This window comes from Rhinopithecus roxellana, chromosome 7, assembly GCF_007565055.1.
Source record: "Rhinopithecus roxellana isolate Shanxi Qingling chromosome 7, ASM756505v1, whole genome shotgun sequence".
NCBI classification, from domain to species: Eukaryota; Metazoa; Chordata; class Mammalia; order Primates; family Cercopithecidae; genus Rhinopithecus; species Rhinopithecus roxellana.
This window is the reverse complement of record NC_044555.1, coordinates 34,035,652-34,047,948: the sequence shown is the minus strand read 5'-3', so window position 1 is coordinate 34,047,948 and position 12,297 is coordinate 34,035,652. Positions and strand designations below refer to the sequence as shown.

General features: G+C 40.9%; 1 pseudogene; it reads left to right on the top strand.

Moving 5' to 3' along the window:
- Positions 1-11,481, top strand: part of LOC115898756 — a 79,882-nt pseudogene extending 68,401 nt beyond the window's left edge.
- Positions 11,482-12,297: the final 816 nt, after the last annotated feature.

The window sequence follows — 12,297 nt, the reverse complement described above, 5'->3', positions numbered from 1 at the left end:
GCGCTATGCTGGCTTCAAGTGTGACCCAGCACATTTCCAGCTGTGATGGCTATGGGGAGAGACTCCTTCTGCTTGAGGAAAGGAAGGGGAAAAGTATGAGGGACTCTGTCTTGCAGTTTGGGTCCCAACTTGGCCACACTGAGGCAGAGCACCAAGTGAGCTCCTGGGGACTTGATTATAGGCCTTGGCTCCTGAATGGCATTTCTGGACCTGCCCTTGGCCAGAGGGGAGCCCACTGCCCTGGAGGGAGAGTCCCAGGCCTGGCAGCATTCATCACAAGCTGCCTGAAGAGCCCTTGGGCCTGGAGTGAACATTGATGGTAGCCAGGTAGTACTTGCCCTGGGTCTGGGGTGATGGTGGTCATGGGGAGACACTTCTTCTGTTTGAAGAAAGGAGAGGGAAGAGTGGGAAGGACTTTGTCTTATGGTTTGGGGGCCAGCTATGCTGCAGTAGAATAGAGCACCCAGTGTATTCCTAAGGTTCCTGACTCTAGCCGCTGGCTCCTGCATGGCATTTCTGGACTGCTCTGGGCTAGTGGGGAGATTGCCACCCCAAAAAGAAAGATACAACCTGTCTGGATTCACTGCCTGCGATTGCAGAGCCCTTGGGCCTTGAATAAACATTGATGGTAGCCAGGCAGTGGTCACTGTGGGCCTTGGGCAAGACCAGTGCTGTGTTGGCTTTGGGTCTGACCCAGCATAGTCCCAGTGCTGTGGCCACAGGGGTTCTTGAGGCACCACTGCCCCCAATTTCAGGCAGCTCAGCACGGAGACAGAGACTCCATTTGTTTGGGGGAAAGTAAGGGAAGAGAACAAGAGTCTGCCTGGTAATCTAGGGAATTCTCCAGAATCTTGCTCAAGACTACCAAGACAATACCTTCATGAATCTGTAAGAATCACAGTGCTACTGGGCTTGGGGTGCCCTCTAATGCAGATACAGCTGCAGTGACAAAAGACTTATCACAACACTCAATTCCCTTTGAGTATTTGGAAAGTCTTCCCAAGAGGGGTGGGTACAAACAAGCCCAGACTCTTTAGACTATAAGAAATACCTAACTCTTCAATGCCCAGACATTGATGAACATCCACAAGCATCATAACCATCCAGGAAAAGATGACCTCAACAAATGAGGCACCAGTGACCAATCCTGAAGTGATAGAGATATGTAACCTTTCAGACAGAGAAAACAAAGCAACTAATTTGAGGAAGCTCAATGAAATTCAAGAAAACACAGAGGAGAAATTCAGAATTCTATCAGATAAATTCAACAGAGATTAAAATAATTAGAAAGAATCAAGCAGAAATTCTGGAGCTAAAAATTTAATTGACAGTGAAGAATGCATCAGTCTCTCAACAGCAGAATTGATCAAGGAGAAGAAAGAGCCAGTGAGCTTGAAGACAAGCTCTTCAAAAATACACGGTTAGAGGAGACAAAAGAAAAAAAAGAATAAAAAATAATGAAGCACACCAACAGGATTTAGAAAATTGACTCAAAAAAGCAAATCTGGCTGGGAGCAGTGGCTCATGACTGTGATCTCAGCACTTTGGGAGGCCAAGGCAGGCAGATTTCTCAAATTCTGGAATTCAAGACCAGCCTGGGCAACATGATGAAACCCCATCTCTACCAAAAACACAAAAATTAGCTGGGTGTGGAGGCATGTGCCTGTGGTTCCGGCTACTCGGGAGGTTGAGGTGGGAGGATGGTTTGAGCCTGGGAGGTGAAGATTGCATGAGCCGAGATTGCACCACCACACTCCAGCCTGGCGACAGAGCCAGACCCTTTCTCAAAAAGGTGGGGGTGGCAGCAAATCTAGGAATTATTGGCAAGAGAAAAGAAACAAATAACATACAAAGGAGCTCCAATACATCTGGCAGCAGACCAGTCAGTAAAAACCTTACAGGCCAGGGGAGATTAGCATGACATATTTAAAGTGCTGAAGGGTGAGGGAAAAAACTGCTTTTACCCTAGAATAGTATATCCCATGAAAATATCCTTCAAACATAAAGGAGAAATACTTTTCCAGACAAACAAAAGCTGAGAGATTGCATCAACACCAGACCTGTCCTACAAGAAATGCTAAAAGGAGTTCTTCAATCTGAAAGAAAAGGAAGTTAATGAGTAATAAGAAATCACCTTGGCCGGGCACGGTGGCTCAAGCCTGTAATCCCAGCACTTTGGGAGGCCGAGACGGGTGGATCACGAGGTCAGGAGATCGAGACCATCCTGGTCTACACGGTGAAACCCCGTCTCTACTAAAAAATACAAAAAACCAGCCGGGCGACGAGGTGGGCGCCTGTAGTCCCAGCTACTTGGGAGGCTAAGGCAGGAGAATGGCGTAAACCCGGGTGGTGGAGCTTGCAGTGAGCCGAGATCGCGCCACTGCACTCCAGCCTGGGCGACAGAGCTAGACTCCGTCTCAAAAAAAAAAAAAAAAAAGAGAAATCACCTTAAGGTACAAAACTCACTGCTAATAGTAAATACACAGACAAATATAGAATATTATTAACTAACATAGAATAATATAACACTGTAACTGTGGTGTGTAAACTACTTGTATTCTGAGTAGAGACTAAAAGATGAACCTATCAAAATAAAAACTACAACAACTTTTCAAGACATAGACGATACAATAAGAGATACATAAAAACAGCATTAAAAATGGGATGCTGAAGTTAAAGTGTAGAGTTGTATTAGTTTTCTCTTTCTTCTTTGTTAATTTTTTGGTTTTTGCAATCAGTGTTAAGTAATCATTAGTTTAAAATGATGAGTTATTGGCTGGGCATGGTGGCTCACGCCTGTAATCCCAGCACTTTGGGAGGCCGAAGTGGGTGGATCACTTGAGGTCAGGAGTTCGAGACCAGCCTAGTCAACAAGGTGAAACCCCATCTCTTCTAAAAATACAAAAATTAGCCAGGCATGTTGGCATGTGCGTGTAATTTCACTGCTCAGGAGGCAGAGATTGCAGTGAGCCGAGATCGCACCACCGCACACCAGCCTGGGTGACAGAGCAGGACTTCATCTCAAAAAATAAATAAATAAAAAATAAAAATAAAATAATAAATAATAAGATGCTATTTGCAAGCCTCATGGTAACCTCAAATCAAAAAGTCTGCAAGAGATACGCAAAAAATAAAAAGCAAGAAATTAAAACATGCCACCTGAGAAAATCACCTTCACAAAAAGGAAGACAAGAAGGAAAGAAAGAAGGAAGAGAAACCACAAAACAACAAGAAAACAAATAACAAAATGGCAGGAGTGTGTTCTGTTTATCAATAACAACACTAAATGAAAATGAACTAAACTCTCCAATCAAAAGCTATAGAGTGGCTGAATGAATTAAAAAAACAAGACCCAATGATCTGTTGCCTATAAGAAATACACTTCACCTATAAAGACACATAGACTGAAAATAAAGTGATGGAAAAAGATATTCCATGCCAATGGAAACAAAAAATGAGTAGGAGTAGCTATACTTACATTAGACAAAATAGGTTTCAAGACAAAAACTATAAGAAGAGACAAACAAGGTCATTATATAGCAATAAAGGAGTTGATTCAGCAAGAAGATATAACAATTTTAAATATATATGCACCCAACATTTGAGCACCCAGATATATAAAGCAAATATTGTTAGAACTAAACAGAGAGATGGGCCCCAATTCGATCATAGTTGGAGATGTCAACACCCCACTTTCAGTATTGGACAGATCTCCCAGATAACCAACAAAGAAAAATTGGACTTAAACCGGCACTATAGACCAAATAGACCTAATAGATATTTACAGAACATTTCACCCAACAGCTGCAGAATAAACATTCTTCTCCTCAGCACATGGATCAATCTCAAAGATAGACCATAAGCCATATGTTAGGACACAAAACAAGTCTTTAAAAATTCAAAAAATAAAATAATATCAAGTATCTTCTCTGATCACAATGGAATGAAGTTAGAAATCAAAAACAAGAGAAAGTTTGGAAAGTATACAAGCACATGGAAGTTAAATAATATGCTCCTGAATGCCCAGTGCGTCAATGAAGAAATTAGGAAGGAAACTGAAAAATTTCTTGAAACAAATAATAATAGAAACACAACATACCAAAACCTATGGGTTACAGAAAAAGGAGTACTAATAGGGAAGTTTAGAGCAGTAAGTGCCTACATCAAAAAAGTAGAAAAACTTCAAATGAACAACCTGAATAATGCATCTCAAAGAACAAGAAAAGCAAGAGAAAACCAAACCTAAAATCAGTAGAATAAATTAAATAATAAAGATCAGGGCAGAAATAAATAAAATTGAAATAAAAAATACAAAATATCAACAAAACGAAAGCTTGGGTTTTTGAGAAGATAAACAAAATCAACAAACCTTTAGTCCAAGAAAAAAGAGACAAAACCCAAAGGAGACATTACAGCTGATACCACAGAAATTCAATGGATCATTAGAGACTACTATGAGCAACTATATATGCCCATAAATGGCGAAACCTAGAAGACACATACAACATTCCAAGATGGAACCATGAAGAAATTCAAAACCGGAATAGACCAATAACAAGTAATGAGATTGAAACCATAATAAAGGGTGTCCCAGGAAAGAAAAGTTCAGGACCCAATGGCTTCACTGCTGAATTCTACTAAATATTTAAATAAGAACTGACACCAATCCTTATTCGCAGCAACCTATATGGAATTGGAGATCATTATCCTAAGTGAAGTAACTCAGGAATAGAAAGCCAAACATCATATGTTCTCACTCATAATTAGGAGCTAAGCTATGAGGGTGCAAAGGCATGAGAATGATACAATGGATTTTGGGAACTCAGGGGAAGGACTTGGGGCAGGGGTGAGGGATGATAGACTATACATTGGGTACAGTGTACACTGCTCTGGTAATGGGTGCACCAAAATCTCAGAAATCACCACTGAAGAACTTATTCATGTACACAAAATAAAATCAAATAAAATAAGTGTGCCAATCTTACTCAAACTATTCCAAAAATAATAGAGGAGGAGGGAATATTTTCTTTTTTTTTTTTAATTTATTTTAAGTTCTGGGATACATGTGCAGAAAGTGCAGGTTTGTTACATAGGTATACTCGTGCCATGGTAGTGTGCTGCACCTATTGACTCATCCTGTAAGTTCCCTCCCCTCTGAAATACTTTTAAACTCATTCTAGAAGGTCAGTATTACCCTGATACCAAAACCAGACAAAGACACATCAAAAAAAGAAAATTACAGGCCAGTAACTCTGATGGATATTGATGCAAAATTCCTCAACAAAATACTAGTCAACTGAATTCAACACATTAAATCATTCATCATGACCAAGTAGGATTTATTCCAGGGATGCAAGGATGGTTCAACATACACAAATCAATGTGATGCATCATATCAACAGAATGAAGGACAAAACCATATGATAATTTCAATTGATGCTGAAAAAGCATTTAACAAAATTCAACATCACTTTATGATAAAAATCTTCAAGAAAATGGGGTATAAAAGGAACATATCTCAACATAATAACAGCTGTATAAGACAGAGCCATAGCTAGTATCATACTGAATGGGGAAAACCTGAAAGCCTTCCTTCTAAGATCTGTACAAGACAAGGATGCCCACTTCCACCACTGTTATTCAAAATAGTACTAGAAGTCCTAGCTAGAGCAATTAAACAAGAGCAATAAACTGGAAGAAATCAAATTATCTTTATTTGTAGATGATATGATCTTATGTTTTGAAAAACCTAAAGACTTCATGAAAAATTCTGTTAGAACTGATCAACAAATTTAGTAAATTTGCAGGATAAAAAAATCAACATACAATCAGTAGCATTTCTATATGCCAAGAGTGAAAAATCTGAAAAAGAAATCAAGAAAGTAATCCCATTTACAATAGCTACAAATAAAATACCAAGGAATTAACTTAACCAAAGAAGTGAAATATCTCTACAATGAAAACTGTAAAACATTGATGACAAAAAATTTCAGAAGACACCAAAAAATGGAAAGATATTACATGTCCATGGATTGGAAGAATCAATATTGTTAAAATGTCTATACTACCCAAAGAAATCTATGGATTCAATGCAACCCCTATCAAAATGCCAATGACATTCTTCACAGAACTAGAAAAAAACTATCCTTGGCTGGGCGTGGTGGCTCACACCTGTAATCCCAGCACTTTGGGAGGCTGAGGTGGGAGGCTCACCTGAGGTGAGGAGTTCAAGACCAGCCTGATCAACATGGAGAAACCCTGTCTCTACTAAAAATACAAAAATTACTCGGGCATGGTAGCACATGCCTGTAGTCCCAGGTACTCGGGAGGCTGAGGCAGGAGAATCACTTGAACCCAGGAGGTGGAGGCTGCAGTGAGCTGAGATCATGCCATTGCACTCCAGCCCAGGCAACAATAGTGAAACTCCCCCTCGAAAAAAAAAAAAAGAAAGAAAAAACTGTCCTAAAATTTACATGGAACTGCAAAAGACCCAGAATAGTCAAAGCCATTCTGAGGAAAAAGAACAAAACTGAAGGAATTACATTGCCTGACTTCAAATTATACTGCAGAGCCATAGTAACCAAAACAGCATGGCACTGGCATAAAAAAAGAAATGTAACCCAATGCAACAGAATAGAGAACCCAGGACTTAATTTATACATTTACAATGAACTCATTTTAAACAAAGACCCCAAGAACATACATTGGGGGAAAAGACAGTCTCTTCAATAAATGATACTGGCAAAGCTGTATATCTACATGCAGAAGAATGAAACTAGACACCTATCTCTCACCATACACAAACATCAAATCAAAATGGATTAACGAATTAAATCTAAGATCTCAAACTGTGAAACTACTATAAGAAAATATTTGGCAAACTCTCTAGGACATTGGATTGGGCAAAGATTTTCTTAGTAATGACCCACAAGCACAGGCAATCAAAGCAAAAATGGACAAATGGGATCACATCAAGTTAAGAAGCTTCTGCACAGCAAATGAAACAATCAACAAAGTGAAGAGATAACCCCCAAATTTGAGAAAATATTTGCAAAGTACCCATCTGACAAGAGATTGATAACTAGAACATATAAGGAGTTCAAACAACTCTATAGAAAAAAGTCTAATAATCCAACTAAAAATGGGCATAAGATCTGAATAGACATTTTCTAAAAGATGACATACGAAAGGCAAACAGGTATATGAAAAGCTGCTCAATATCACTGACCATCAGAGAAATGCAAATAAAAATTACAATGAGATATCATTTCACCTTAGTTAAAATAGCTTTTATCGAAAAGACAGGCAGAAACAAATGATGGTGAGAATGTGGAGAAAAGGAAACCCTCATACACTGTTGCTGGGAATGTAAATTAGTACATTCACTATGGAGAACAGTCTGGAGGTTCTTCAAAAATCTAAAAACTGAGCTGCCATATGATCCAGCAATCCCACTGCTAAGTATATACCTAAAAGAAAGGAAATCATTCTATCAAAGAGATATTTGCACTCCTGTGTTTATTCAAGCTCTAGTTACAATAGGCAAGATTTGGAAGCAATCTTGCCTATTGTGTCCACAATCTTGCCTATTGTGTCCACCAACAGATGAAGGGATAGAGAAAATGTGGCACATATACACAACAGAGTACTATTCAACCATAAAAAAGAATGAGCCCAAAAAAGGAATGTTGTAGTCATAGGCAAGAATGCGTGGAGTCGAGGTCATTATGTTAAGTAAAACAAGCCAGGCACAGAAAGACAAACTTCACATGTTCTCGTTTATTGATGGGAGCTAAAAATGAAAACAATTGAACTCATGGCGATAAAGAGTAGAATGATGGTTACCAGAGGCTGGGAAGCATTGTGGTGGGGTTGGGGTAAATAGGAATGGTTAATGGGTACCAAGAAATAGAAAGCATGAATAAGATGTAGCCTTTTTGGTTTTTTTTGAGACAGTTTCGCTCTTTTGCCCAGGCTGGAGTGAAGTGGCACAATCTCAGCTCACTGCAAACTCCGCCCGCCTGGTTCAAACAATTCTCCTGCCTCAGCCTCCCAAGTAGCTGGGATTATAAGCTCCCGCCACCATATCTGGCTAATTTTTGTATTTTTAGTAGACGCAGGGTTTCACTATGTTGGCCAGGCTAGTCTCAAGTCTCAAACTCCTGACCTCAGGTGATCCACCTGCCTTGGCCTCCCAAAATGCTGGGATTACAGGTGTGAGCCACCGATAGCACAACAGGGTGACTACTGTCAACAATAACTTATTGTGCATTTAAACATAACTAAAAGTATATAATTGGATTGTTTGTAACACAAAGGGTAAATGCATGAGGTGATGGATACCTCATTTACGTGGTTGTAATTATTACACATTTTATGACTGTATCAAAATATCTCATGTGTCCATAAATATATACACCTATTATGTACCCACAAAAAATAAAAATTAAAAAAGAGAAAAATCACACAAAAAATAACGAAGATAGGCACAGAAAAACAAACTTTTCATGCTCTTCCATATCTGTGGGAACTGAAAATTAAAACAACTGAACACGTGGAAATAAAGAGTAGAATAATGGTTACCAGGGGCTGGGAAGGCTAGTGGTGGGGTGGGGTGTGGGGTTGGTTAATGGGTACAAAAATACAGTTAGATAGAATTAGTAAGATCTAGTATTTGATAGCACAACAAGGTGAATACAGTCAACAATAATTTATAGCACATTTTAAACAATTAAAAGAGTATAAATGGAATGTTTGTAACACAAGGAAAGGATAAAGGCTTGAAGTGATGGATACCCCATTTACCCTGATGTGATTATTACGCATTGTATACCTGTATCAAAACAAAGCATCTCATGTACCCCATAAATATATTCATTTACTATGTAGTATAAAAATTAAAGATAAAAATTTTTAAAGAGGAAAACAAATTAGGGCTATTTACAAGGATTCATTGAAAACATGAACCATGGATTCTTAGTGGATGGGGAAAAAATTGACCCAGCAGAGATATAAAGAAAGGTAGAAAGATGAGTTAGTTCGCCTAGCAATTTTGACGAAGTCTAAGAAGAGATGAAGTGAAGGCAGTAATGTATCAGACTGTAAGGAGAGAAGGCTTTGGTCCCACCAGGATATTTAAATAGGAAGTTTCTGAGGTAGAGAAGTTTCACGTTATGATAAGACCCAGGATGTAACTGTAGGCATAGGTGACTGAGATAAGTGTAGAAAAAGGACGTTAGAGATGAGGCCATGGAAAGAAGAGGCCAAGTTGTTGGATAGGATGAACATTGAATTAATCCAGAATGATGGCAGTAGTTGTGATGAAGAGAGCTGTTAGCCAAGTGCCAATGTTATAAATGTATGAAGGTGTATATCATAGGTTTGTAGGTGACAGTGATGAAGAGTGGTAGAGCCAAATGGCCAGAGCCTCAAAGGAACATGATCCTCTTCATAGTAGAGAGGGAGTTTGGCTGGCAGTAGCATTGTGGAGTCATGACACTGTCTTTTTGTTTCCACCCTGATATATAAGGGCAGCATAAGAATGAGCAGCCTTGGCCGGGCATGGCGGCTCTTGCCTGTAATCCCAGCATTTTGGGAGGCCAAGGCGGGCGGATCACCTGAGGTCAGGAGTTCAAGATGATCAGCCTGGCCAACACGGTGAAACCCTGTCTCTACTAAAAATACAAATATTGCCGGGCATGGTGGCGGGCGCCTGTAGTCCCAGCTACTTGGGAAGCTGAGGCAGGAGAATTGCTTGAACCTGGGAAGTGGAGGCTGCAGTGAGCCGAGATCGCACCACTGCACTCCAACCTGGGCAACAGAGCAAGACTCGGTCTCAAAAAAAGAATGAGGCCGGGTGCGGTGGCTCAAGCCTGTAATCCCAGCACTTTGGGAGGCCGAGATGGGCGGATCACGAGGTCAGGAGATCGAGACCATCCTGGCTAACATGGTGAAACCCCGTCTCTACTAAAAAAAAAAAAAAAAAAAAAAAAAAAAAAAAAACTAGCCGGGCGAGGTGGCGGGCGCCTGTAGTCCCAGCTACTCGGGAGGCTGAGGCAGGAGAATGGCGTAAACCCGGGAGGCGGAGCTTGCAGTGAGCTGAGATCCGGCCACTGCACTCCAGCCTGGGCCACAGAGCGAGACTCCGTCTCAAAAAACAAACAAACAAACAAACAAACAAAGAATGAGCAGCCTCACTGTAGAGAGTTGCAGTAGAAGTAGGGTGATTGGGGATTGCCAGGGTTGAGTTAAGGTAGAAAGAGCAAGTAACTTCCACTGAAATTGAGAATGTAAAGGAGTTGTGCACCACAGAGCAGGAGTTTCAGGGAGTTTGTTGTAAGGATCCGAGAGAGCAAGGAGAAGGTGTGGAGTGTAGTACATGAAGGGAAAGGAAGCCAAAGCATTAGGGAGAGAGGAAAAACAACAAAATGCATTGATCTGGGCAGGGACTAGGGAAAATAGGGATTGGAGGTGGGATAGAATTGGCTGGGTCACCAGGTTATCAAGGTCGTAAGTCCTGACCATGGGATAATGGACACTAACACTCAGAATTCTGTTGCAGACTGGTGGATAAACTCCCAAGTCAGCACTATAGACCATATGTTTCTGGCTCCCTAAACTTTAAGGCCCTTCACACTGTACAGGTAGATGCAGTGGTGTTGCCTAAGTGCTCAGAAATCACGGGGTCTGTGGGAGTGGAGAGGGACTGGAGATACCTACAGTCAGGTAGGAATCTGATTAGTGGAGAGTAGTAGGACTGTGGATGGAGATCATTGTTGATAAGTGCATGGCTCTGGGAGTTGGGTGCGGGGTTGGTGATGGAAATGTTTAAAGAAATAACTTTAGGTTCAGAGAGTTTAAAGGATTTACCAAGGACACAGCTGGCAAGTGGCAGAGCTGAGACTCAAAATCCGATCTGTGCTTATGAATCTGTAATTATTTCAAAATAAAAAGGTTTTTGTAAAGGTTAAAAGAATCAGAGCTATGTAGTTCTGAATCATTATGCTGACTTTTCAGACAGAAAGGAATGCCACAAACAAAAAAATATCAAACTGCCTTCAATGGTTTCATTCCCAAATCTGAATGCTAGAAGGTAGTGAAACAATTTCTAACATTGGCATATGGACAGCAGAGTCCTTCAAAATAAAAATTGTCAGGCCACCAACAAGGAAAACCCCCAAACTTTGACCCAGCATGGCAGGGAGTCCTTGCTCCTCTGGAAATCCCAGTGTTCAGTAGAAAGATGCCAGCCCCAGCCAGAGGTGGGCTGTTATAGTCATATAATCCCCTGGGATCAATCATCTCCAGTATTCCTCCTGGGACTGTCCCTGAAGGACAGGACAAGGAAAATCTGCCAGGAGGAAGAACCTAGGGAATCCAGGTTTGCTGACAAAAGACTCGTTTCTCTTCTAAGGATGTAATCCAACAATTGATGACCATGAGATTCACTGTCCTGTCACCTATGTGTCCTGCAGGATGTAATAAATGCACTGACTAGGTGATGCTGAACTAAGGTCTCTCTCTGTTTGTCTCTCCTCCTCCTCCCCCCAACCCTTTCCCTCCTTTCTTCTTTCTTTTTTAAAATTGGAGTTTTGTTGGGATTGCACTATTTTTCTTCCACCATTTTGATGGGTCAATCTTCTGAGTTTATCTCCCAGGAATTTAGTTTATTTTGGTATAATTTATATGGTATTAAGATGGTATGATTGGCCGGGCACGGTGGCTCAAGCTTGTAATCCCAGCACTTGGGGAGGCCGAGACGGGCGGATCACGAGGTCAGGAGATCGAGACCATCCTGGCTAACACAGTGAAACCTCGTCTCTACTTAAAAAAAAAAACAAAAAACTAGCCGGGTGAGGTGGCGGGCGCCTGTAGTCCCAGCTACTTGGGAGGCTGAGGCAGGAGAATGGAGTGAACCCGGGAGGCGGAGCTTGCAGTGAGCTGAGATCCGGCCACTGCACTCCAGCCTGGGCGACAGAGCGAGACTCCGTCTCAAAAAAAAAAAAAAGATGGTATGATTATCAGAAGATCCAAGGAGATTAGCATCTTTCCCCAGACCCCTGTTGTCACTCTCTATAAAATTCTAAATGGAGAGATACATCCAGGGGAAATGACAAATGAAAAATAAGATGCACTTCCAAATACCTGCCGGCTTGAGAGCATCTACTCCTGTAATGATAGGATCTCATTCCTACGCCAAAGTATCCTGTAGTTATTTCTCCTTTTAAAGCCATCTCTCAGGACCCCCTCCTGGTCACTGTCTCCCCAAATGTTGCCAGTACCCTAGACTATTAATAT